The following is a 23603-nucleotide window of genomic DNA, read 5'->3' as shown; positions in this document are numbered from 1 at the left end:
CCTGGGCTTCTCCTATAGGCAGTCAGGCTGAAGGACCCCCAACAGGCTGAGTTCTGAGGTCTGGACAGCAGCAGGAGACACCTCTGGGCCCCCGGGACAGGCAGCAATCCATGCCCCACAATTTAGCATCCGAACATGCCCAGGTAATCCAGTCAAGGAACCCATGATTAGAAAGGAGTGCTCGGGATGGGCAGAGGAGGGTCCTGCAAACAGAACTCCCAACCCCTGCCCCTACCCTCCACACTAAGGCACACTTTGCACCTACCTAATGATTCAGGAATTCCACTTCTATGAAATTTACCTACAGATGATATGTTTGCAACTGTGTTGAGTATGGGCATAAGGATATTCCTTGTAATAGTGTAACAGCAGAAGACCGGAAACACTCTACAAGTCTACCTGTAGCAGGCTGATGAAAATATGATACATTGTCAGCATCCTCCTCTCTATATATAATGCTATTCAATAACAAACAAAAATGAGGGATTTCAATATGTCTTTTTAGCCCAAGACCTAAGGGAACAATGCAAGGTACAAAACAGAGTATAGTCACTCTACTATAGTGCATTATGGTGTGTGTGTGCGTGTGTGTGTGTGTATGAAATCCGAAAGGATTCACAAGAAACTGATAATATATGTTTCCCCTGGGGAGAACTGGGTCATAAGAGATAGATCAAGGATATTTTTCCACTATAGATTCTTGTATACCTCCAAAATTTTGATTGATACTCATTTATTAATTTAAAAATAAAATATGCAAATAATCCATTATTATTAGATTACTAAGAACATTAAAGTAATAGCATTGCCAGTGATTTTTATATCTTTTGCTTTTTTTTTTTTGAGATGGAGTCTCTCTCTGTCATCCAGGCTGGAGTGCAGTAGCGTGGTCTCACCTTACGCAACCTCTGCCTCCTGGGTTCAAGTGATTCTCCTGCCTCAGCCTCCAGAGTAGCTGACACTACAGGTGCGTGCCACCATGCCAAACTAATTTTTTGTATTTTCAGTAAAGATGGGGTTTCACCATGTTGGCCAGGCTGGTCTCGAACTCCTGACCTCTGATAATCTGCCTGTCTAGGCCTCCCAAAGTGCTGGGATTATAGGCATGAGCCACCACGCCTGGCCATGTCTTTTGCATATTATATTATCTACAGCAGACATAAGTTACTATTTAATAATAATTATAGCAAACATCTATGAGCACTTGGTAGGTACATGCATTTTCTATATACTTGGCATGCATTATCTCATCAAATCCCCACAGTACAGCAATGAATATATCCATTTCACAGAAAAGAAAACTAAGGCTCAGAGAGATTAAATAACTTACACAGGGTCACATAGTCAGTGGCAGAGCCAGATTTGGAATCCAAACAGTCTGGCCCCGGAGTCCATGATCTTCTTAACTTCCAACCTATAGTGTCTCTAATTAAAAGTTTTTCTAGCCGGGCGCCGTGGCTCATGCCTGTAATCCCAGCACTTTCAGAGGCCGAGGCAGGTGGATCACGAGGTCAGGAGATCGAGACCTTTCTGGCTAACACGGTGAAACCCCATCTCTACTAAAAATACAAAAAATTAGCCGGGTGTGGTGGCAGGCACCTGTAGTCCCAGCTAATCAGGAGGCTGAGGCAGGAGAATGGCGTGAACCCAGGAGGCGGAGCTTGCAGTGAGCCAAGACCACGCCACTGCACTCTAGCCTGGTCTCAATGAAAAAAAAAAAAAAGAAAGTTTTTCTAGAATGTCTTTTCTCTCTAATTAAAATAAAATTTTTAAAAACCTGAATTATGGCCGGGCGCGGTAGCTCACGCCTGTAATCCCAGCACTTTGGGAGGCTGAGGCAGGCGAATCACAAGGTCAGGAGTTCGAGACCAGCCTGGCCAACACGGTGAAACCCCGTCTCTACTAAAAATACAAAACTTAGCTGGGCATGGTGGCAGCTGCCTGTAATCCCAGCTACTTGGGAGGCTGGAGCAGGAGAATCGCTTGAAACCAGGAGGCAGAGGTTGCAATGAGCTGAGACTGCACCACTGCACTCCAGCCTGGGCGACAGTGCGAGACGAGGTCTAAAAAAATAAAAACTGAATTATGGTAGAAAAAATCTTAAGAAAGCAAACCCCAGAGCCTCCAGGGCTTTAAAACCTTTTCAATCCTAAGAATCCCAACCCAATCCTTCGCGCTCTGATCATTTAGGCAGGCTTTCTTCAGTCACTGCACCCCCATGGTGCACCCTCCAACCTTAGTCAGGGACTCACCTGCCTCCTGCTGGGGATGCAGGGGAGGAATGAGGGCCGAGTGGGCAAAGTGCTGGCTCATAGCATAGCTGTTTCAGAGGTAGAACCACGGTGTGGAGGGCCTGTTGGGGCACAGCAGGGCTGGGGGTCTGGCCAGGAAGCTGCCAGTGGAGCGGAGACCACAAGTTGTTTACTGGTGCTATAGGAAGCCATGGAGCAGAGTGGTCAGGAGTGGGGCTTTAGCCTGAGTGGTCAGGAGTTGGGCAGTCCTCTGCTTACCTCCTGATCCTGCAGCTTATGGGGCAAGCAGGATTGCTCTGAGCAATCTGTAATATGGGAATACCTATACCTTCTCAGATGGGGCTCCTACAGGGGATTCACTGTGGTGGGCATGCACAGCACCCCACAAGGGAAGCTGTCAGTCAGGGGCAGCTGTTAGTAAGACTCTATGCGCACGGGCCATTCACACCCCAAGGCCACATAGTTCCAAGGGGCTGATTCTAGAGTCTGGCCCAGGCATCTGGCCTGGGAATATGACCTTGAATCCAGCCCTGAAGGGAGTGAATGTGGAGTGCAAAGGCCTCCCCACTCAGGGACCTCCAGGACCTCAGTCTGAGAGAGCTCAGGGACCCTAAGGGAGGAGCAGGGAGCTGGGCCAGCAGCCCTGTGCCCATTCCTGCCCATACCCTGCCCTCCAGCTAAGCTTCCAAGGGTAGGAGAAGTGATTGGAATAATGCAGGGTGCCCACTCCTACCCAGGGGAAGGAGGTGGCTTGAAGGGGCCTGTCTCCCAAGGGAGTGGCTCCATGGGCCCTGGGCAGCAGGAGCACAGGCAGAGTGGCCCTCTCAGAAATGCCTTCTCTGGCAGCTGAGGAATGTAGGCCCAGGGCAGAGGAACAGAGGCTGGGAGGGAGGGGTGGCTGGCCCAGGGCTGAGCTTCAAAAGAGCAGGCAGCAGCTGCGGCTGGGAGGCCGCCCGCCTCAGGCAGCTGGGACACCATCAGAAATTCCACCCAGAGTGAGAAGAGCCCAGCCCAGACAGCAGATGGGATAGTTTAGAGCCACTTACTGCTGGGCCAGCTGCACCCCCCCAACCACAGACTGCTCCCTCCACCCGGCCTCAGCCCCTGCTCCGCCTGTGTAGCAGCAGAGATCCCCTTGCACAGTCAGGGGCACCCAGAGCCCAGCTGCCTAGGTCCCCTCTCCTGCCCATCCACATACCCACGTGCCCACACGTATACTCTGGAGCTGCCACGGTTAGGGAGGCAGGAGAAACCTCATGTTTTCACTTCCAGATGGTGCATGTTGCCAAAGGTCACAGAGCCGAGTGGCTGCACCACTGGGATTCGAACCCAGATCGTAAGACTCCTGGCCAGTGCTCTCTCCTTGTATAGGCACATACAGCAGCACATGCCAGCACGCAGCTCACATGCCTGCATGTGCTAACAGGCTCCCACTCACTGCCACACACACCAGCTCACTCAACCCCATTCACTTGCACAGTGCCACATGCTCCTCCCAGGCCCTCGCAGCCATAGGACACAGACAACACTTTAGGATTTTTGTTTGAACCGTCCCACACAGCCCAGGCACTCAATGTACTACTCCCCTCTTGGCCCAACTCTGAAGCTATGTTTTTAAAATTACACTCTTCTATACACACTCACTAGTGCACACTGACAGCACCCTCAGCCCTCCCACAGCCCACCCTCCAAGCCACCCCCTTCATTAGGCTGATAGCAGGGCCAGATGAGGCCCTAGGATCCCTCTCTTCCCCCATCTGCACCCAGAATGGGTTTTACAGCATCGGTAAGGTCAGGCTGACCTGACTTGCAGCAAAACTGGCCAGAACCAGGAAGTGGCACACCCTGGCCAAGACACCAGCTTCCTGGTTCCCTGCAGGCCCAGCTCCTAGAAGGCAGTGCAGGGAAGGACCTCAGGCCAGCTGGGGCTGGTAGCCTCAGCCCCAAATCTAACAATCAGGGGAAGGGGACAAGAGCTTTTAGGGGTCCCATAACCAGCTTCCTTTGCCTCCCGAGGGCCTCAATCTCTACTTCTAGAAAATGGAGAGAAACAGCCCCTGTTTGGTCTGATCATTGAAATCTTCCAGGGATATAGGTGGGGGCTGGGGGATGGGTCAGGACCAGAGAAAGGCAACACTGTTCTAGGTACAAACCAGGATGAGTCCTCTGCAGAAACAGCCTGCTGCATCCTAGTCCCCCAGGGATGGAGGGGTCTGTAAACTTTCTTTAGCTACAGAACCAGAACCACTTTCTTCAAATGAAACCCTCAGCAGAAGTCCGTTTATGTAAAGGCATTAAACAGAAACCTGCCCTCATCCACCCCCAGCAATTACGCATAATTAGAGAAGCTGCCATTTACCAAGTGCTAGGCAAAGTGCTTCTCATGCATCACATCATTTAATCCTCGTGACAATGTAGTACTGTAGGTTATTACCTTCCACCATCATCATGACCATTTTATAGATAGATACACTGAGTCGTGTGTGACCTAGAGGTTTTCCAGGACTGCGCCACATTGAAATTGCATGTACGTGTCAAGTCTCCTGACATGCCAGTTACTTGCAATGCATTTTAAAGCCTGGGTTTAATCCCTCATGCTCTCATCTCTCAAGCTGTTTGCATCTCTGCCTGTTCCGCTCACTGCTACTGATGAGGCTTCAGGAAATGCAATGAGCTTTTCCATCAGTCTAAGAAGTCAAATGTTCTTTGCACTATAGCAGTGTATCTCAGAGGGTGGTGGCGACCACCTTCCTCAGACTCCCCTGAGGTGTTTGCTAAGAACCCATATTCTCTAACCCACTATTAAATCAGAATCTCTGAGAACATGCTCTGGGGATGTGCTTTCTAACAAGCTCCCTGGGTCATTCTGATACACAGTAAAGTGTGAGGACCACTCTCTTGCAAGGTGATGCAGTTCAGAGACCTGGATGCTGGTTTTGGTCCCATCACTAACTAGCCAAGTAACCTCAGACACATCATTTTACCTCCTGGGCCTCCAGGTTTCCATCTGGAAAATGGGAGGGTAGGACTAAATAATCTCCAAGACTCTTTTCACCTCCAACATCCTCTGTGTCCACTCTAGGTCCCAGCTGGTCCACAGGTATACAAACTGAGTTTCACGGACTGCTTGGTCCCTGTAGCAGCCAGCACACACTGTAGACACTCATGACAAAAAATTCCTGTCTGGTTGATTTAAGGAAACCTGTAAAAATACCTTACCTCTGGCTCTAGACCCTAAACAGATGGCTTTTGGATCATCCATGCCACCTACCCCTCCCCTGAATATTTATTTTCTTCATTCCAGCCCCAGCCGTGAGCCAACCAGGACTCTGTAAACACTGAGTCTGCACACCTGGGCTTAGTCAACAGTCATCAAACAAAGGCACTGCCAAATCACCTCACAAGCCCAAACTTGCACCTACTCTGTCTGTCACAGGGAAGCAGCTACCTGGGAGGTGTGAATGGTGTGCTCCCCCTCTCCCAACACAGAATGGGCATGAGGGACTGGGCTGTATAGAGGATGTAGCTGGAACGGCCCCAGTCTACAAATGGGTTGCAAGTTTAATCAGACTTAAGGGATATGAGAAAACAGCATGAGAAGCAGCCAGCAGTTGCTAGAATCTTCCAGAAGCAGCTAGACATTTCTCAGTCCCTTGGCTTCTTTGATAATCATCATTAAAACATGATGCATTGGCTGGGCATGGTGGCTCACACCTGTAATCCCAGCACTTTGGGAGGCCGAGTCAGGCTAATCACCTGAGGTCAGGAGTTCAAGATCAGCCTGGCCAACATCGTGAAACCGCATCTCTACTAAAAATACAAAAATTAGCCAGGCGTGGTGGCAGCCGCCTGTAATCCCAGCTATTCGGGAGGCTGAGGCAGCAGAATTGCTTGAGCCCAGGAGGCAGAGGTTGCAGGGAGGCAGAGGTTGCAGCGAGCCGAGATCACGCCATTGCACTCCAGCCTGGGAGACAAGAGTGAGACTCCCCCTCAAAATAAAAAAAAATAAAACAAATAAAATAAAATAAAAACAAAAAAAACCATGATGCATTCAGTGCTTGAACCCAGGAGGCGGAGGTTGCCTTGAGCTGAGATCACACCACTGCACTCCAGCCTGGGCAACAGAGCGAGACTCCGTCTCAAAAAGAGAAACCATGATGCATTCAGGTAGTGCTTGAATACTGCTTGCTGGTGGCAAACATATGACTGACTCGTCCTTCAAGGTCTGTGGATCCCTAACAGCAGAGTTGTGGGGATTAGCAGACCCACAGCCCGGACACGGGTTGAATTGAGATTCATGCTACCTTTGTGTATGGTGAACCTGTGTGCATGTGCAAAATTACTGAAGAGGAAGGATGAACAGGAAAGGCAAGGATGAAAACCCAGCTTCCACAGGGGAAACATCTGTGAATTGTAGCCAGGATCTGCTGATACTAGTCATTTGAGAATCCCAAGATAGATCATCCTCTCACTCTGACCACACTGACTGTCCACAATGATTGTGCTTTACATGTGCACAGCACTCAAGAGCTTAAGACGTTGCGGGAAAGTCCCTGAACCCTTTGCATTCAGCCAGGCTCCAGGTTGGGCACAAACCCCATAGCAGAGAGCTGGCCCAGGTGCCATGCCATCCTCACAACAATCTTATGAAGTAGGGACTGTTATTTTGCAGAGGAGGGGATTGAAGTACAGAGGAGTTAAATACCTTGCCCCAAGTCTCGCAGCCAGGAGTAACCAGGTCAGGATTCTGCCCCAGAACCTACACTCCAACCCCTCACCACGCTGTCACCCCACTTACAATAATGAATCTCTGCACCTCTGCATGGGACAAAGAGGGAAACTGAGTCTTCCAGGAGGGCTGGGCACTTGAGGCCATCCTGGCAATGGTCCCACCTCCAGCCATCCTGGAGCAGGAGTGAAGCCACTGCGTTGAGTGCTTAGGTGCAGTGGGCCAGCCAGGGAGCAGAGAGGTAAAAAACCAAGGGGGCACCTCAGCTCTGAGCTGGGCAGGCCAGGCCCCACCACATGCTTCCTCTGCCACAGCAGTCCCAGGCCAGGAGGGCACCTTGCCAGGCTCCACTGCCACCCACAGCATGGCCTCCCTGTCCTGGTCTGGGCTCTCCTCAAGTTGAATTTCCATGGCAGCCACAACAGGCAGCAGCTAGGGTGAGTCAGGCCAGGCAAGAGGAAGTGGCCACACTTGAAAATTATTAACATGAAGGGCTGAGCTTGAGGCCTTTGTTCTTGAGCAAAGACTGTAGCATTTCACTTTCAGGAAGGAGCTAGGAGGGTGGGGCAGGCTCAGAATTGCACAACCAAAGCACAGGCTCAAACACACACAGGTCCCAGGTGGAAGTCAGCTTAGACAGGCCACCTGCAGAAAAGTGCAGGCCAACCCACGGCCCCATACAGCAGGTCCACAAAGTACAGGCCAACTCATCTCCACTGTTTTTTAAATCAGAGGTTGAGCACAGTGTATGAAAACCTATATAATCCCAGTGCTTTGGGAGGCTGAGGTGAGAGGACCACTTGAGGCCAGGAGCTTGAGACCAGCTTGAGCAACATAGAGATGCTTTCTCTACACGAAAGGAAAAATTAGCCAGGCATGGTGGTGCACACGTGTAGTCCCGGCTATTCAGGAGGGTGAGATGGGAGGATTACTTGAGCCCAAGCATTCAAGGCTGCAGTGAGCTATGATGGCTCCATTGCACTCCAGCCTGGGTGACAGAGAGAGAGACCCTGTTTCAAAAAAAAAAATCAGAGAAGGTTTCCAACAGGGATAAAATCAGGGTTTTGTGGTCAAAAGTGTTCCAAGTCAGGGAGACCAAGCAAAGGAGGCACAAGGCCGGCCACAGAGGGAAGGATGGGACTCTGGGCAGCCAGACCCCAGTGGGAGCCCTGCGTCTGGGAGAGATGAAAGATACCCCCTCGCCCCCGCTGGCAGGGGGCAGCCCCAGCTCTAGGAAGACTGCCTTCCTGTACCCCCTTGCCAAAAGATGGCATCTCTCCTCCAACCATGCAGCTGTCCTGGCCCCCCCACCCCACCGCGTCTCCTAGGCGAGAAAAACACCCATAATCGTCCTCACGGGCACCCAGCAACCCTGAAACACTGTGTCTCGGGCAACTTTTCGAGCTGCAGCTGTTCCCTGAAAAAGTCACACGTCAGCCACCAGGAGTGGTGGGAAAGGCTGAATTCTGGAGAAGAGGGATGAAGGTTGGGGAGGTGGGAGGCAGGGAAGGGAATATGGTCACCAGAGGAAAAAAGTCAGTCAACGAGGAAAAATCTGTTTCTAAAAATGTAATGCAAACAACAAAAAAACAGGCTTTGAGCAAGCCTCATAAGCCCTGGGGCCCAGGCCTGTCCTTAGTTCCCTGGGAATGGCCCCCGTTCCCTGTCCCATTTCACAGGGGTCATCAAGAGGCTAAGATTTCACTCTGCTCCCCTCCTGCACACGAGAGCCTAACCTTGAGGACTTCAAGGAAATTGGGAGAAATGGGACTCCTGTCCTTTGGCAATTACAAAGTAAACGGCCCTAGGGGCTGGGCGTGGGGGGATCTCCCTACCGTAGGGGAGTGGGGGGGCCTCATTCCCACCCTTCCTCGGCTCTGCAGGGGTGGCTGCAGCAGAGGTGGCTTGTTCAGGGAAGCTGCCTGCTCCATCCGTGCTGGGACCACAGGGGCAGGCCACCCACCGGGTCCAACTCATCCCCCTACCAAAGCAGCTCTTTTTGTAAAGGGCTTTCGGGGACAGGAAGCAATAAACAGAGTCAAGCGGCCAAGATGCAGGGGCTGATTATACAGTTTATGGATTTTCCAGGCCTTTTTGTACTCTCCCACCAGCTGCCCGGGGCTCTGCAGAAAAAGGTGCTGGAGAAAGACCGGCTGGTCCCTGGCTTTACAAGTGGCCTTTTGCCAGGCCTAACTGGGCCTTCCTGAGCGAGTGAGGGGGCTGTACGCCTCAAGGGCCCTGCAAGTCACCACGAAGAACACTGCCACCTGGTACCACTAGAGACCAGCAGGCTAATGGCTACAGCTTCTCTCTCTCTCTCTGACACACACACACACACACACTCCAGCCTGCTGCTCAACTCTCCACCCAGCTCTAAGTCACTCTGGTATTCCAGAGGGTAGGGGATGCCTGCCTGCGCACTGCCTGCGTGCTGAGGCCAGGTGGGTGGCCCTCCTTCACAAGGAAGCTCACAGCTCAGCTCAGCTCAGTTCAGCTGCACTGGGGGTGGCAAGCAACTTGGGAAAGACTGAGGCTGGCGGGGAAGATGGCTCTGGGCTGGAGGGCCTCCCCAGCGCGTGCTCAGCTCACATTCCCCAAACAGGCTGTGATCTGGTGAAACATAGGCCCACGAGTGCAAAGCCGTAAATGCAGAGCTAAAATGGGGAACCACCCACTTGTCTCTCAATACCCCATATGCAACAAAAAACACAGGGCCCCATATGCAACAAAAAACACAGGGCACATCCACATGCAGCCGACACCTTCCAGTGCCAAATAGAATCGCATGAAAAAAACCAAGTGGCCAGGCCATGTGTACACTATACCATTTTTGTTCAAATGTCTGGATGTCCATGTGTATACTTGGGTACACACAGGAAGACATCTGGGTGGATATGCACCAAATCCAAGGCAGCAGTTACCTAAGAGGAAGGGTTGCGTGGGGGCAGCTCCTGCTCTTTGCTTCATGTACCTCTGTAACCTTTGGTGTTCTTACAAGAAATATGCATTGTTTCTGCAGTTTAAAATAAGATATTAAACAAAATAAAGTTCATTGTTGGTGGCAATGTAAAATGGTACAGCCACTACGAAAAAGATAGTGAAACACAGTGAAAAACCACAGTTTGGTGGTTCCTCAAAGTTAAACACAGAATTACCATATGCTCCAGTGATTCCATTCATGGGTATATACCCCAACGAATTGGAAACAGGACTCAAATAGGTAATTGTACATCAATGTTCATAGTGGCGTTATTCACAATAGTCCATAGCTGGAAACAATCCAAGTGTCCATCAGTAGATAAATGGATAAACAAAATGTACTCTACATATTTAGAACAATGGAATATTACTCAGCCACAAAAAGGAATGAAATGCTGACATATGCTACAATGTGGATGAACCTTGAAAACATTACACTAAGTGACAGAAGCCAGACATAGAAGTACAAATATTGTATAATTCCACTTATATGAGGAACCTAGAACGGGTAAATTCACGGAGACAGAAAGTAGAATAGAGGTTTCCAAGGACTCAGGGAAGGCGGAGAATTGGGGAGTTATTACTTAATGGGCATAGAGTTTCTGTTTGGGATGATAAACAAGTTCTGGAAATGGATAGTCGTGATGGTGGCACAACAATGTGGATCTACTAAATGCCACTGAATTATATGCTTAGAAATGGTTAAAATGGTAAGTTTTATATTTAGTATGTTTTACCACAAGAAAGAGAGAGACAAATAAGGCACCAGATTGTAGAAGACACCATGAGTCAGGCCAGATGTGGTGGCTCATGCCTGTAATCCCAGAACCTTGGGAGGCCAAGGCAGGTGGATCACCTGAGGTAGGGAGTTCCGAGACCAGCCTGGCCAACATAGTGAAACCTCGTCTCTACTAAAAATATAAAAATTAGTCGGGCATGATGGCAGGCGCCTGTAATCCCAGCTACTCAGGAGGCTGAGGCAGGAGAATCGCTTGAACCCAGGAGGTGGAGGTTGCGATGAGCCGAGATCGTGCCATTGCACTCCAGCCTGGGCAACAAGAGTGAAACTCTGCCTCACAAAAAAAAAGAAGACACCATGAATCACCATCACCAGGCAGAACGGGGCACTACTTGGGCTATTTAGAGAGAGGGCAGCCAGCACACAGGAAATCCTGGCCTGCACAGAGGGGCTCTGTCCCCATCTGCATGGAGTGGGCTGGGAGACAATGACACCCCTGTTGATGAGGGCTGTTCAGATGGCCTGCAGAGTCACGCCTGCCACAAGGCAGGGGGAGATGGCACTGCAGGGATACTTTCTGGACATTTGAAATCCTTGGGTTATGATACGCTAGGAAACAGTATTTTAAAAGGTTAGTGTGCTGGAAAATGAAGCATGCATCAGGGAACCTTGGACAGGAGGGGACTGGGGAAGAGAGATAATGGAGGAAGTAGGCAGGAGAGGCTAGGAGAAGAGGATCAGCAGACAGTCTGTCCTAGAGGGCCCTCAGCCAGGCTGGATCATTCACTCCACAGACAAGAGCATGCTCCCAGGTTCAGGGTAGTGAGAAAGTGGGGGTAAGGGATAAGAGGACCCTATTTACATCTAGTAAATACCTCTGTACATCTTCAGTACCCCCACAAATCTTGTTCAAAAATACATACTGGGCCGGGCGTGGTGGCTCATGCCTACAATCCCAGAACTTTGGGAGGCCAAGGCAGGCAGATCGCTTGAGGTCAGGAGTTCAATATCAGCTTGGCCAACATGGTGAAACCCTGTCTCTACTAAAAATACAAAAATTAGCTGGGCGTGGAGACAAGCGCCTGTAATCCCAGCTATTCAGGGACTGAGACAGGAAAATCACTTGAACCCGGCAGGTGAAGCTTGCAGTGAGCCGAGATCACGCCACTGCACTCCAGCCTGGGCAAAAGAGTGAGACTCTGTCTCAAAAAAAAAAAAAAAAAAAACAAAAACTCTACCTATCTAAAATGAGAAAGAAAAAGCTGCCAGTGCACCCCCACCCCCCCCATTCTTGCAGAAGGCCCAAATTCCTGTGACTTGAGGCCAAGCCATAGGATCCAGAATAGGGAATAAGATGAAAACTGCCAGGGTGAGCTGAACACCGTTGTGACTGGACCTTGTTCACACACGCATGCCCACGGGCCAGCCACCAGGCATCAGGTTCTTTTTGAGACAAAATCTCGCTCTGTTTCCCAGGCTAGAGTGCAGCAGCATGATCTCGGCTCACTGCAATCTCCACCTCCCAGGTTCAAGTGATTCTTCTGCCTCAGCCTCCTGAGCAGCTGGGACTACAGGTGCTTGCCACCACACCTGGCAAATTTTTGTATTTTTGGTAGAGACGAGGTTTTGTCATGTTGGCCAGGCTGGTCTCGAACTTCTGACCTCAAGTAATCTGCCTGCCTAGGCCTCGCAAAGTACTGAGATTACAGATGTGAGCCACCGTGCCTGGTCATCAGGTTCTTCTTGAAGGAGAGAAGCACAGAGGAGCTTGGGCACACCCAAGTAGGGCCCCGCATGCTGAGAACTGTGACGCCAAGACAGGCTTCCCAGGGGCACAGTTTCCTGAGGTTTAGCCACTTATCTCCAATCATGCAAGGACTAAGAGAAGCCTTGTGTGGGGCACATTTGTGGTCAGCGGCAGCTCTGCCTCACTTGAGATAAGGATATTTAAAGAGTAGATTTTTTAATAAAAGGATGTTATATCCAGGGGCTTCCTGAAACATGCCAGGTATTATTTGTGGCTGTGTGTGTGCATTTGTGTGTGTGCATGCATTAGAAAGAAGAAGACAGGCAGCTTTGAAAGATCATAATGTGACCAGGTGCAGTGGCTTATGCCTGTAATCCCAGGACTTTGGGAGGCTGAGGCAGGTGGATCACAAGGTCAGGAGATCGAGATCATCCTGGCTAACACAGTGAAACCCCGTCTCTACTAAAAATAGAAAAAATCAACTGGGCGTGGTGGCATGCACCTCTATTCCCAGCTACTCGAGAGGCTGAGGCAGGAGAATCGCTTGAACCCAGGAGGCAGAGGTTGCAGTGAGCCAAGATCGCACTACTGCACTCTAGCCTGGGTGACAGAGCGAGACTGTCTCAAAAAAAAAAAAGGAAGATCATAATGCAGCCACCATGGCTGTCTCAGAGACCTACTTCTTCTAGAACCTACTGTCCAATAAGGTAGCCGCTGGTCATGTATGACAATAAAATTTTTAATTTTAATTAAAATTAAATAAAATGTATTTATTTGTTAATTTTGTTTTGAGAAGAAATCTCGTTCTGTCATGGCGAGACGGGGTTTCACCATGTTGGCCAGGCTGGTCTCGAACTCCTGACCTCAATCTGCCCGCCTCAGCCTCCCAAAGTGCTGGGATTACAGGCGTGAGCCACCGCACCTGGCCTAAAATTAAATAAAATTTAAAATGCAGTTCCTTGGTCATACCATCACATTTCAAGTGTTCATCAGCCATTATGGTTAATGGCCATCATGTTGAACAGGATGTATTTTAGAACATAAGCCCTGATTCACTATAACTGGAAGGGCTTTATTATGACTTTCTGGGGGAGACCAAGGACTAAGGATGGTCAATCCCCAGCAGAGGAGGCCTTCCACAGCTCCTGGGCAGACACAGCTGGGGTGAGCTCTGTGTCCTCTCATCACTGAGTCCTCAGCCTCATCCAAGATCAAAGCGCTGGCTGTTTCCTGTGAAACTTCACACCCAGGCAGAGAGAAGCCGGGGTCCAGTTGGGAGCCTAAATTCTGATGTCCACACTAGCAGGGCCCAGGCCTCAGAGGACCAGGCTCAGAAAGGCTCTCCAAGTTTGCCTCACCAGGAGGAAGGATGTCTTAGCATCCCCAGGCTCCTCCCCTGTTCCCTGTCCTGCGTGTGCAAATGCAAAACTGCCTCCTTGGGCTTCTCCAGAGCAATGGGGAGGAGTCAGAGAAAAAGGGCAGCTGAGGCGGGGGTATGCATGTGTGTGCGGGTAGAGAGCAGGTAAGTGCATATTAAAGAGAACCCAACGGTCAGGCTGAGGAAATAACCGAAAGAGGTTCTAGCAACACAATGACTGGGTGTTTGGTTCTGGTTTTGTTTTGTTTGGTTTGTTTTGTTTTAGAGATGGGGTCTCTCTCTTCTGTTGCCCAGGCTGGAGTGCAGTTGCAGGACCATAGCTCACTGCAGCCTCAAACTCCCGGGCTCAAGCAATCCTCCTGCCTCAGCCTCTTGAGTAGCTGGGATCACAGGCACACGCCACCATGGCTGGCTCCCTCCATCCCTTTCTTTTCCTTACAATTTCTGTGTTGAAGAACACAGGCCATTCAACGGTAGCCTTCTCCACAGACTGGAGTTCATGGATTAAGTTTTTTTTTTCTTGCTAAACCTCAGTGACCTCCCCTGCTCAACCCATGGGGCTCCTGTGACAATAAAAAGTATACCTGAAAGCACATAGGGAAATGCTTACGATAGTTTAAGCAAAGAATACAAGACGCAAATGAGCACAGAATACAAATTAACGTATATATGTTATGTTTTCAACTACAGAAAAAAAAAATGCATAGAAAAAAGGATCAAAAGTATATATGCCTAGGGTGGGGCACAATGGTTCACACCTGTAATCCCAGCACTTTGGGAGGCCAGGGCAGGAGGATCGCTTGAGCCCAGGTGTCTGAGACCACCCTGGGCAACATGGTGAGATCCCGTCTCTTAAAAAAAAAAAAGAAAGGAAAGAAAAAGAAAAGGGAAAGGGAAAGAAAGGAAAGAAAAAGAAAAGGGAAAGGGAAAGAAAGGAAAGAAAAAAAGAGAAGAAAAGAAAAAAGAAAAGAAATATGCCAAATATATCAATAACTGTCCTGGATGGTACAACTCTGTGAGCACCCCCTTTTTCTTCCTTTCTTATATTTTTCCACAATTAGCATATCATAATGTGATCGTGAGGTGACAAGTCTTCTTTAAAACATTTCAAAGAAGAGTACCCTTAAAGTATGGCATGAGACCCAGTGTGTCACCAGGCCTTCACAGTACCCCCGGCTTTGCTCTGTTACCATGGCCACCACCAATCCAGCTTAGACCCTCAGCCTCCCAAGCCCGCTTCCCTGATGCCTTCAAGCTCCTCTTGCCATCTCCCTCCCATTTTCTCTCTTGCCACCAACAGAAGAGCAGGCCAGGTCCCTTCCGAACTCCTCAGTCTCTTATGTAAAGATCACATCCCTCCCTCTGCATCAGAGGTCCTCATGCTCAGCGAACATCACTGTCACCTGGAGGGCTGGTTACACACACATTGCTGGCCTCCACCCCCAGAGTTCCTGATTCCCTGGGTCTGGGGTGAGGTCCAAGAATCTGCTATCTAACAAGTTGTTAGGTGATGCTGACACCACTGGTACAGGGACCACACCTGTCTCCCTAAACAAGCCCTGTCCATCCTTCAAGACCTCACTCAAGTTCCCCTGTCCCATGAGGCAATCTCTGAGAACTTCAGCCAATATCGATCTCTCTCTGCCTTTCCAGAGCACCTGTTCCTCTTAAGGGTGGTTTGGTAGATGGGAGAGCACTTAGCGGCCATAATCAGGGGCAGTGTAGCACTTCATCACCTGCTGTCTTGTGTGGCTGGCTCTCCTTCATCTCTTTTTTCTTTTTCTTTTTTTTTTTTTTGAAATGGGGTCTCGCTCTGTCACCCAGGCTGGAGTGCAGTGGTGCGATCTCAGCTCACCGCAATCTCCGCCTCCCAGGTTCAAGCAATTCTCCTGCCTCAACCTCCCGAGTAGCTGGGATTACAGGTGCGCGCCACCACGCCTGGCTAATTTTTGTATTTTCAGTAGAGATGGGGTTTCATCATGTTGGCCAGACCTGACTCAAGTGATCTCCTAATCTCAAGTGATCCGCCCTCCTCGGCCTCCCAAAGTGCTGGGATTACAGGCATGAGTCACCGTGCCCATCCCTATCAGCTCTTAAGGGCAGACTGGGACAGACATTTCTTTAGTGACTCCTCATTACCCAGGAGGCATTCCTTATGTCCCAGGTGAACTGAATCTGTCTCATTCTCAGGCACCCCAGTGACATTCACAAACAGACTTCTAATTATTCACTCGCTCATTCACTGGCAGTCAAAAAAACACTTACTGAGCACCTACTGTATGTCAGGATGCACAAGATAAAAACCTCTTTTCTTCACAGAGGCCAAGAATTACAACAGCATGAATGGCAGAAGCCTACAGAAGGTGCTCTGTGAGGATCCCTCCCAACTGCAGCCCAACGCCCCCACCCCTGGCCCTGGAGACCGCTACACACACACAACCTTGGCCCCAGTTGCAGGTGCTGGTGCCTGCCAACAAGCACACACAGTTGCAGTCACACCCTCGTGTAACCATGGTGAGGATTTGGCTGCCAGTCATAGGCTCCATTGTTCCCCAGCTAAGCCACCCTGGACTCAGGGACAGGATTTATGGGCAGACATTGTTAGGAGAACAGATGTTCGGGCAGGCAGGCCTGGGACCCGCTGGAGGGAGTCAAGAAGACACTACCTCCTAATTAATAGGCGGTAAATGTCTGAGGAACAGACTCCTGTCCCATTTCTTCAAACATCTGGGGTTCCGGACACTTAGGCCCTCTGCCAGGTGAGACATTTGGAGCAGGCTGAAGAGATCATAGATTCTGGAAGGTAGATGTTGGTTTCTCTGTGATCTTGGACAATTGTTTACTTGTTTGTGCCTCAGTTTCACTATCTACTAATATTTACTACTCAAAAAAACGTAGTAAAGCCAAAAAAAAAAAAAAAAAGATGATAAAGACACCGTTTGGAAGAATAAAGGAAGAGTAAAAAACAAACTAATAATGCCACTGTGTAAAAATAAACTGCAAAAAGACCACTCAGGGAAGCTCCATCAATGCCTTGGCAGGAAAATTCTAAATGTATACAGGCCTCCCTGGCGCACTTATTCTCAACTGGAGGGGTGCATCAGAATCTCTGGGGAGCCTTTTTCTTTCTTTCTTTTTTCAGAGACAGGGTCTCACTCTGTCACCTAGGCTGTATGTAGTGCAGTGCTGCGGTCATAGCTCATCGTAGCCTCAACCTCCTGGGCTCAAAAGCGATCCTCCCACCTCAGCCTCCAGAGTAGCTAGGACTACAGGCTCACACCACCAGGCCCAGCTGCTAACATTAAACAAATTTTTGTAGAAACTGGGTGTCTCCGGGCACGGTGGCTCACACCTGTAATCCCAGCACTTTGGGAGGCCAAGGCAGGCGGATTACCTGAGGTCAGGGGTTCAAGACGAGCCTGGCCAACATGGTAAAACCCCGCCTCTACTAAAAATACAAAAAAATTAGCTGGGCGTGGTGGCAGGTGCCTGTAATCCCAGCTACTTGAGAGGCTGAGGCAGGAGAATCGCTTGAATCCCGGAGGCAGAGGTTGCAGTGAGCCAAGATCACGCCATTGCACTCCAGCCTGAGCAACAAGAACAAGACTCCATCTCAAAAAAAAAAAAGAAAAGAAAAGAAACTGGTCTCACTATGTTGCCCAGACTGATCTCCATCTCCTGGGTTCAAGCACTCCTGCCTCAGCCGCCCAAAGTGCTAGGATTACAGGCATGAACCACTGTGCCAGCCTCTGGGGTGCTTTTTAAAGAAAAAGGCCCAGGTGTCTTTGTCAATTCTACTGAATCAGAATTTCCTGAGGTGCACCCAAACCCCATCCCCAAGATCCCAAGTAAGTCAAAGAAGAGTGCAGGGAGGAGCAGAGGCTGCAGGGGCTGTAAAGCAGGGACAGGGCCCAGGGACTCTGGGGAGGAGAGGTCAACATTGAGGAACCCCTCATTTCTGACCCCATCCCAGGGATTTCTAGCAAGGAAATATCATCCTTCTCGTCTGAACTGACCAGTCCTCCAGGGACCTGCTGATTCACACGATGCATGGCTGTGTCCTGGGCCACTCCTCCTTCTGGCCACCACTGGCCAGCACCCCACCCCAGCATACTTTCCTGACCCTGGGTTCTAACTCTTTGGCCCCAGAAGCCTCACCCTGGCCAACTGCAACTCTTTATCTCAAGGATTCAGGTTGTAGATCTCCTCCTCCAGAAAGTCTTCTCACAGGCACTTCTTGGCTCACTCCCACGTGGCTTTGGCCTGTTGAACCCTGTCTCTCCTCCACCATCAATGTGGCAGCACTAGTCACATGTTCTCACGATTGCCACTGTGCCCGTTGGTGGCCCCAACAGATGGTGCCCACCTGGAAGGCGGGATTTTTTGGATCTCATTCAGTTCTCAGTCCCTAACACCCTGCTCAGTGCCCAGCATAGAGCAGGCAAGGAATATGTCTATTTATGTTGATCAGAAGAAAGAGAGAGGAGGAGATTTTAAATCAAACAGTCATCCTAGGCACATTTTTCAAAACTGTAGGAAAACTATAGCAAATACTTGTATTAGCACGTCCTGTGTGCCAGAGAGAGAAGCCTGAGACACAGGGGGTAAATAAGTGCACAGGGTATCTCTGCTTCAAAGAGAAAAAGAGTTAAACCTTGGGGGGTCGGGAGGAGCTACCTCTGAAGTCCTTGCTCCCTGTGCCTTAGAGGTCACAGTGACTCCATAACTTCACCCTTTGGATAAAGCACAGGTTCAGGTTGCTGTGCACAGGGAGGAGCAATTTATCTCTGCAGGAGGTCTCTCTCAATGAGGTACCAGGGATCCTGTTGCATCCATTTGGGAGGGTCTGGGAGTCAGCAGTCCCAACTGGGAGCTCCTGGAGCTCGATTTAGAAAAGGGACAGGGATAATGCTATCTGGGGCCTTGGCATGAAAGGGCTTTTCTTTCCCATGTCCAGACTCCCAGGGGAGAGAGAAGGGTTCCAAGTCTCCTAGCCTGATGGTTTGAGAGAAACAGAGGGGTGTGGCCTGCACCTGCCCCACCTGGCCTCTCTGGGTCCAGGATCAGGCCAGGGAGGAGGAGGCCCACTAATCCTGGGTGCATTACTCAAGAGAGACTGTGAAGAAAAGCAGGAACTCTGAGTGGCATTAAAGTAGGCAGGAAATAAAATTTATTCAGAATCAGCTAGTGTAATTGAAAATGAACCATATGCCAGGCACTTGGCAAGGTGCGTCCCCACAGTCTTGATTTAATTTTCACACCAACCCAACGAGGCAGCTACTATCCTCCTTGTTTTACCAACAGGAAACTCAGGCATTGTTCTACTGGAAGGAGAGAAGGCCAGGAGGCAACCCTCAAAACCTGGGTGTGTTTGGCCAAGGCCAAGTAGAGATTTAAGGGTCTTCAAGTAAAGCATTAAGGATTCTTACTCTTCATTTGCTATCTTTCTTAAAGACAGAACAAAATAAAATGGGATTTAGGTTGGATTCCAAAAAAAACTTCCTGACTATAAGGAGGTATTAGAAAGCTCGTTTCCTAGGACAGATCCCTGAAAGATGCAACCACATCAAATGCCCATTCTGCAGGCAGGAGACTGGACAATTTGACATTTACCACCACAGGCACGCTCAGAGGTCCCCTCAGGCAACTGGGCTCTAGCTCCCATCTCAAGTGAGGCTTGTGGACAATGCAAAATCTAAAGTCAAACACATCCTTTGCTAAATTTAACAAGCAGATAGGCATGCGTTCAGATATTAAAATGAAGTCTTTTTTTAATTAATGGGCAGGGTTTGGAGTTTGCCAATGTCATCAATGAGGTTAATGTGGCTACGTTAAAGTTAGCACATGAGTGTTGGATGATCAGTTTATCAAACCAGCAGGGACTGAGCAACAGCTCAGGCAGAAAGCTGGTGCCTGGCCTTAGGGAGCCCTGTCCTGCCTGGGCACCCTTGCCCACGTGCCACAGCTAAAATGCTGGTAGGACCTCGGGGACTCAAGGCAGGGTTGCTGCTACCCCCGGCTCTTTGGGCCAACATTTGAGCTCTGGCCTGGATCAGAAGGCTCCCTAATAGGTTGTTATGAGCCTGGGAAGGCAGAACAAGCTGGGCGGGGAGGAGGGGGCCTCAGGGGGCTGTTATGATAAGCAAGAGCTCAGTCTAAAGACATGCTCCCAAGCTGAAGGTTTCATTTCCTGCCAGGCAACTTACCGGTTTGAATCAAACACAGAATTTAGTATTCACCATAGAACAATCATATGACAAAAACTTTGCAGAGTTTACCCAGATGTAGGTTTTCCTTAAGGTAAAAGAGGAGTCATATTACCGAAGCCTCATCTCATGAGTTCAAAACCTCTCCAACCTCTCAGGAGAAACCAAGGCCCGGAAAGGTTAAAGGCCTCACCCCCAAGGTCCCACCAAAGAATCGAAGCTGGTCCCAGCTCTCGGACTCCTACCCAGCAACCCGCCCCAGGTGGCCAGCAGCTGCCTCTGAGAATGCAGGAGGCCGAGGGAGGCTGAGAGTGTTTATAAATCACACCACACTTGCTCCATCCTGATGGCTTTGTGATGCCCGAGGCATGAGGGCAGGCCAGGACAGGAGCCATGCAGCGGGGTCTCCCACCCCAGGCTCTCCAGGCCCCCAAAAGGCTTCCTGTCAGGCCCTGCACTGCCCCCTCCTCCCACTTTGATCCCAGAGAAGGGAGGGGGTGGAGAGTCCAGAGAAGTCCCCACTTGGCATCGATTTGCCCAAAGCAAAGGCAACACAAAGGCTGCACCTGTTTCCATGGAGATGCGACGGGGAAGCAAGGGAACAAAACAGGGAGAAACACAAACCCGTCACCACCTTCCAGGCCAGTGTGATCGATGCTGGCGGACCACAGCCCTGACAGGAAGGCAGCAGAGGGATGAAAGGTAATCAGTGGATCTAGAAGCCACACTGGGAGCCCCTTCAGGCCACAGAGAGGAGGCCAGCAGCCTCCCCCACCCCCAGGCTCACAAACTTGCCTGGGCCCCGCTCTCGAGAAGCAGTCCAAGCAAAAAGTCCCAGACGGAAATCCACAGTGAGCACTTACTTTACAAAAGGATTCCTTGCTTGACTAAGGGATTCCTTCAAGCAGCAAAATCCCACCTGGAGTGCACTGTCTGTTTTGTTTCATTATTCACTTCTCTGAGCAGGAGGAGGAGGGGGTCAAAGGAGTAACTTCCAGGGGAAAGTTTGTGAGAAGAGATGAGGGGATGGAGGGGTGGGGACTGGACTCTGTTCATAAAACATCTCCTAGGAGAGGCCCACAAGAAAATGGAGACGTGGCAGCTTTAGAAGAGAAAGGTGAGCAGGCTGAGTGCCTGAGGCCCGTCCAATAGGGAGGATATGGGAACCTGAACAGCGGAGAAGGATGGGCGGCAACAGGTGTCCCACTAGGGTCCCTGAGGTTGCCACAGGTCCCACCAGGGCACACAGGTGCTCTCAAAACCATTGGGCTATGGGGAAATGTGGGGGCAGCTTCATCCCCCCCAGGGCAACAAGAAGGCCAGTGGTTTGATGCCTCTCCGGGTGAATGCTGGAGGAAGATGCCAACAGGAGGCCCAGCAGATGGCAGGGGCTCAGAGGCTGTCATAAGGGCCTCTTGACTGGCACTCATCGTTCATCAGGTGACACATACTAAGTGCCACTTAGCATATGTGGTCATCCTGGGACAAAGGGGCAAGGCCATGCACCAACACAATCCTGCTCTTGGAGAGTCTCAACCAGGCCTTCACTCCACTGAGTCTCTTCCTGACTATAATTCTTACAGGGAACAAAAACCAAGGATAACAATAATACTTACTGAGCATGCCATGGGGCCTGACACTAACACTTGTCTCATTGATCCTCTCAACCACCCCATGAGAGAGAGGCCTTTCTTCTCCCCACTGACTGATGTGGAGACAGGCACAGAGAGGTAAATAACTCGCCCAAGGTCACACAGCGAGTAAGTGGCAAAGCTAGGATTCAAAAATAGGTCTGCCCAACTTCAGAACCTGTGAACAGCAGGCTCAACACCTGCCACATCAGCCTCATCTAACAGGTGGAGACACTGAGGCTGAGATGTGCACTGAGGCAGAGGCAGAGGCTGAACTCTGAAGACCACTCCTCCTGACCCACCCCAAGGCTTTTTTGCCTTGTGACGCCTCCTCTAGGAAGGCCAGTTGGCTTTCTTGGTGGGGTACATGGACTGCTCTGTATAGTCACTCTCCTGTTCTGGACCTCAGTTTACCCCCTGCAACAAGGTGGCATCGTTAGAGTGTGAGCCCCTGCTGTCTCACTGAGAGGAGCTGAGAAGAAACATGGGGCGTGCATTCAAGGTGTTACCAGGGAGCTGGTGGGAGATGCAGGCTCAGTCTCAAAGATCCGCTAGCTCTGTAATGTCCACAGAGCAAAACCCTAGGTAGGATATCCAGGCTGCTACTCAACAGTCTTCCCACCAGAGTACATGTGCAAAACCCTCAGGGAACCTGGGGACTTCCCAGAGGTATTCAGACATGGATGGCTTCCAGGGAATCAACTTCTGAAAGCTCCACTTCCTGTGCTTCTTCCTAAAACTGATCAGCTGGGAACCCTCTGGGTCTGCCAGTTCTCCCCTCACCAAGGCCCTCCTAAACACTTCCCAAAAGAAAGGCCTACCCCCAGGCATCCCAACCTCACCCTGGTATCCCACCCTGGGTTATAAAAGCCACCAAACAAAGAGACAACGGAAGAATGCAGCCCTCATGGGAGGAGTTCCAGCAGGACAAAGAACTTCCTTAAGACGTTGAGAAGGGGGCCTTATCTATCTTATCTACCCATGTGTTTATTTTAGGATTAGAATTAGGAAGCTGACACAGGGACACCTGTTTAACCTGTTTAATAAATATTTGAATTAAAAAGAGGAGTCAGAGTTTTTCCGACACAAAGTATGATTTGGCTGGCTGGCTGGTCTAACCACAAGATCCAGCCTGGCCAATTAGGAATTATGGTGGACGTTTTCCACAACTGCCTGGGCTGGGTTTGCTGTTCTAAGGCTTTGACAAAAATTAATTTGAAGCAAGTAGATGGCATACAATAGGCCTGGAAATACATTCCACTTAAAGTTATGATAAAACATTTTATATGTCAATTTTTATTTTTATTTTTATTTTTCTGAGATGGAGTCTCACTCTGTCACCCAGGCTGGAGTGCAGTGGCATGAACTTGGCTCACTGTAGCCTCCACCTCCCGGGATGAAGCGATTCTTCTGCCTCAGCCTCCCCAGTAGCTGGGATTACAGGCGCCCGCCACCACGCCCAGCTAATTTTTGTATTTTAGTAGAGACAGGGTTTCTCCATGTTGGCCAGGCTGGTCTCGAACTCCTGACCCCAAGTGATCCTCCTGCCCTGGCCTCCCAAACTGCTGAGATTACAGGTGTGAGCCCCTGCACCCGGGAATATATGTCAATTTTTATTTTTTCTTAATTAATTTTTCTTTTGTGAGACAGAGTTCTGCTCTTGTCATCCAGGCTGGAGTGCAATGGCGTGATCTTGGCTCACTGCAACCTCCGCCTCCCGGGTTCAAGCAATTCTCCTGCCTCAGCCTCCCAAGTAGCTGGGATTACAGGCATGCACCACCATGCCCGGCTAATTTTTGTATTTTTAGTAGAGACAGGGTTTCACCACGTTGGCCAAGCTGGTCTTGAACTCCTGACTTCAAGTGATCTTCCCTCCCTGGCCTCCCAAAGTGCTGGGATTACAGGTGTGTGCCCGGCAATATATGTCAATTTTTTAATATAT

The 23603-nt window shown here is 50.0% G+C and overlaps 1 protein-coding gene across 5 annotated transcripts in view; it reads right to left on the bottom strand.

The window, feature by feature from the left end:
• Positions 1-23603, bottom strand: part of CUEDC1 (CUE domain containing 1) — a 95064-nt gene that overhangs the window by 34377 nt on the left and 37084 nt on the right. Inside the window, exon 1 of one of the 5 annotated variants that reach the window (XM_054535664.2) lies at positions 20894-20911. The exons of the other annotated variants lie outside the window; for them this stretch is intronic. The gene's annotated coding sequence lies outside the window, so the exon portion shown is untranslated. Of the gene's footprint in view, positions 1-20893; positions 20912-23603 lie in introns of those variants that run through there. 5 annotated transcript variants of the gene reach the window in all.

Source organism: Pongo abelii, chromosome 19 (genome assembly GCF_028885655.2).
Source record: "Pongo abelii isolate AG06213 chromosome 19, NHGRI_mPonAbe1-v2.0_pri, whole genome shotgun sequence".
NCBI classification, from domain to species: domain Eukaryota; kingdom Metazoa; phylum Chordata; class Mammalia; order Primates; family Hominidae; genus Pongo; species Pongo abelii.
The sequence above is the reverse complement of the archived record's forward strand: the minus strand, read 5'-3'. Positions and strand labels throughout refer to the sequence as shown.